Below are 4,736 nucleotides of genomic sequence, written 5' to 3' on the forward strand. Positions count from 1 at the left end.
GCACGCTGCCGTTGATCCCTTGACAATCGTGGCATGTTGATTGAAATGCCCATTTTGCACTGGCCTTTTTAAAGCCAATATCAAGACATCACGTGCAGCTCATTAAAATCATCCCGTACCCCTTGGCTAATCACTGACAGTCTAAACGGCTGTTCAACAGCTGTGCTATGAATTGACCATTGAAGGTTCAAGTGACCATCCGTGACCGTTTTGTCTGACAGTGAGGACACTATTGTCCACAAATAAGTTCACACATTTACTACATGCAGTGTTATTGTTGATATTTAAAGGTTTCAAAGATGGTAAGTTTGTTTTGCATTTCAGTATATATATATATATATATATATATATATATATATATATATATATATATATATATATATATATATGTATATGTGTATATATATATATATATATATATATATATATATATATATATATATATATATATATATATATATATATATATATATATATATATATACTAGCGGGGTCACCCGTGGGAATCCCACGGGCATGGATGTGTGTGACATTTCGACATATTGAGTTATATGCTGCACATTCATTTTTACAAAATGGTTACTGGCAAGTCATCAGATCCAGAAATGGTGTGAATTTAGTTATTTCACATAATATGTGACCCCTCACTCCTCTCCACCTGACACTCTCCTGTCTCCACCTGACTCTCCTCTCTCCACCTAGCACTCCTCTCCTCTCCAAACCCTCACATCCCTCTCCTTTCCAATCCCTCACCTCTCCAATCCCTCACACTCCTCTCCTCTGCAATCCTTCACACGCCTCTCCAATCGCGCCTCACACTCCTCTCCAATCGCGCCTCACACTCCTCTCCAATCGTGCCTCACACTCCTCTCCAATCGTGCCTCACACTCCCCTCCAATCACTCCTCTCCAATCGTGCCTCACACTCCTCTCCAATCACGCCTCACACTCCTCTCCAATCACGCCTCACACTCCTCTCCAATCACGCCTCACACTCCTCTCCAATCGCGCCTCACACTCCTCTCCAATCGCGCCTCACTCGCCTCTCCAATCGGCTTTCCCCGTCTCGTTTCTCTCCTTTTTCTCCCGTCTCGTTCTTTTTCTTGCTCCAAATCGGCCCGTCGGAATCGGAAATCGGCCCGTCTCGCCCGTCGGCCCGTCGGAATCGGAAATCGGCCCGTCTTGCTTTTGTGCTTGTGCGTAAATAAATTGTGTTCATGACACCATTTCTGGTGTTGGGCTAGCGGCTAGGGTGCCGGCTTAGGATCCTGGGTTCGAATCTCGGTCGATCGCCGAATTAATGCCAGGGGGGTTGACTCAGCCTGTCATCCTTCCGAGGTCGGCTAATTGAGTACCAGTTCACTGGTAATTCCCTGTTTGTCGTTGAAGGCGGCAAAAAGGGTTGGCGTCAGGAAGGGCATCCGGCCGTAAAACATTGCTTCAAAAAGGGGACAAAAAAACAACAACTACCACGGTCCCCGAAAAGGCCAACCCCCGCTTTGCGGGGAAAAATGGCCTCTAAACGGTGGTTTTTACACCATTTCTGGATCTGATGACTTGCCAGTAACCATTTTGTAAAAATGAATGTGCAGCATCTAACTCAATATGTCGAAATGTCACACACATCCATGCCCGTGGGATTCCCACGGGTGACCCCGCAAGTTTGCATTGACGTTCGTCGATGGACTCGTTCGCCCGTCTCATTCGTTTTCTTGCTGCATCCTGTTCAAGTCTGCGTTCTTCATCGATCGTCTCATTCATTTTGGAAATAGAAGTTTCCACGCAGCGCATGAATTGTCACGATCCTCAAGAGGAATTTGTCTCGTAATCATCAAATGATAAATGGCAAGTAAATTATATTGTGGAAAATTAAAGATTTCAAATAAACCTATTTAAAGTGTATTCGCACATAACTAATTTTAAAAAACGAAGAAATATCTCTCGGTAATTTCCTGAAACATATTTTACTTCCGGCTAATAATGTTGAATTAAATAAAAACGAAGAAATATATGTCGGCATCATTGTTGACGTTTTTGTGACGACTGTCATCAAACGAAAAAGTAATATATCTTAACGGAAAAGCAAAAGCGAATTTTTAATATATATCGACACGTTGCCGTCGGTGTCATGTTGGGCGGTGTATGATACACCATGACGCGATTTTTAAAAATATATCTCTGCATTTTCCCGCGTGTGTGGAATGTTCTCAATTATTGCTGACACCGAGTCCAAAACCATCGATAAAAATGAAATCATATGGTGAGTTAGATTGGAGATAAAGGCGTGAGAGAGACTCAATGGCCTTGAAGTTGAAGTTACAGGCGTTTGAGAATTCATTTCGTTCTATAAACGGCAACTTTCATTGGATTTCCTTCCCGTTTTTTTTCAACCGAGTCGAAAACTATGTTAGCGACTGTGAAAAATGAAATGATATATCGAATTTTTAATATGTATCGACACGTTGCCGTCGGTGTCATGTTAGGCGGTGTATGATACACCATGACGCGATTTTAAAAAATATATCTGCATTTTCCCGCGTGTGTGGAATGTTCTCAATTATTGCTGACACCGACTCTAAAACCATCGATAAAAATGAAATCATATGGTGAGTTAGATTGGAGATAAAGGCGTGAGAGAGACTCAATGGCCTTGAAGTTACAGGCATTTGAGAATTCATTTCGTTCTATAAACGGCAACTTTCATCGGATTTTCTTCTCGTTTTTTTTCAACCGAGTCTAAAACTATGTTAGCGACTGTGAAAAATGAAATGATATATCGAATTTAAAATAGATATCGACACATTGCCGTCGGTGTCATGTTGGGCGGTGTATGATACACCATGACGCGATTTTAAAAAATATATCTCTGCATTTTCCCGCGTGTGTGGAATGTTTGTGGAAAATTAAAGATTTCAAATAAACCTATTTAAAGTGTATGCGCACATAACTAATAAAAAAAACGAAGAAATATCTCTCGGTAATTTCCTGAAACATATTTTACTTCCGGCTAATATGTTGAATGAAATAAAAACGAAGAAATATATGTCGGCATCATTGTTGACGTTTTTGTGACGACTATCATCAAACGAAATAGTAATATATCATAACGGAAAAGCAAAAGCGAATTTTTAATATATATCGACACATTGCCGGCGGTGTCATGTTGGGCGGTGTATGATACACCATGACGCGATTTTAAAAAATATATCTCTGCATTTTCCCGCGTGTGTGGATTGTTCTCAATTATTGCTGACACCGAGTCTAAAAGTAAAACCATCGATAAAAATGAAATCATATGGTGAGTTAGATTGGAGATAAAGGCGTGAGAGAGACTCAATGGCCTTGAAGTTACAGGCCTTTGAGAATTCATTTCGTTCTATAAACGGCAACTTTCATCGGATTTTCTTCCCGTTTTTTTTCAACCGAGTCTAAAACTATGTTAGCGACTGTGAAAAATGAAATGATTTATCGAATTTGATTTGAAATAAAACTGGGGGAGAGCAAGACACCACGGGCCTACAAAACAGGACTCAAAGCTATGCGAGTTAATAAAATGGTGGATATTTGTTTATAGCCACTCCCAGAATGGGTGGAGCTATGGGTGGAGCTACTCTGCAAACCGAGTAAGCCACACCCCGGACAGACACCCAACAGATAGACAGACAGACAGACAGAATCATCTACGGCTATTATAATATAGATATATATATGTGTGTATATATACAGTAGTGACCCCTAATTCCGAACGCCCCTCATCTCGAACTACTCTAATTCCGAACCGTAAATTCGAGAAAATTTTGTCCCTAATTCCGAATGTATTTCTATAACCGAACCGCCAACATAGCGTTAGCGTCATTCATATTTCCCGCCACGAGCGTCGTTCATATTTCCCGCGCATCTTCGCACAGCATCACCCACGCCTGCTCCCGCATGCACAACCCGGAAGTCGCTTTGTTCCTTCAGTTCGTCGGTTGTACTAGTTCTGGCAGCATCTCTCGTGTGTTCGTCGCTAGCTTACCTCGTGTTTACACCTTGATTTGTGCTTTTTTTCTTTGAAGATAACCCTTACCCATTCACCATGGCACCTAAGAAGAGCAGTGAAGGCAATAAGAATAAGAGGAAGGCGGTGAGAGCGACAATTGAGGTGAAGAAACAAGTTTCGCTAAGCATGAGGGCGGTATGCGTGTGATGGATCTCGCTGCTATGTTCGAGATGCCGAAATCGACTGTGTGTACGATTTTGAAAAATAAGGAAGTGATTAAAGCAGCTGATGTGGCAAAAGGTGTTACGACTCTGACCCCTAGGAAATCGAAGTTTATGGAGGAGATGGAAAAACTCCTCTTAGTTTGGATAAATGAGAAACAGTTGGTTGGTGCTGCCATCTCTGAGGGCATTATCTGTGAGAAAGCAAAGCTCCTGCACGGTGACCTTATAAAAGACTTGCCTGGAAATAGTGCTGATGGTGATGAGTTCAAGGCTAGTAGGGGGTGGTTTGAAAAGTTTAAGAGAAGAAGTGGGATCCACAGTGTTGTTATGCATGGAGAGGCTGCTAGTTCGAATAAGGATGGAGCAGCAGACTTTGTGAATAAATTTAGTGCGTTTGTGAACACTGAGGGGTATGTGGCACAACAGGTGTTCAATTGTGATGAGACAGGCCTCTTCTGGAAAAAGATGCCAAGGAGGACCTACATAACGAAGGAAGAGAAGTCTGTACCAGGCCATAAGCCAATGAAAGAT

This window comes from Myxine glutinosa, chromosome 2, assembly GCF_964187855.1.
Source record: "Myxine glutinosa chromosome 2, kmMyxGlut1.1, whole genome shotgun sequence".
NCBI classification, from domain to species: Eukaryota; Metazoa; Chordata; class Myxini; order Myxiniformes; family Myxinidae; genus Myxine; species Myxine glutinosa.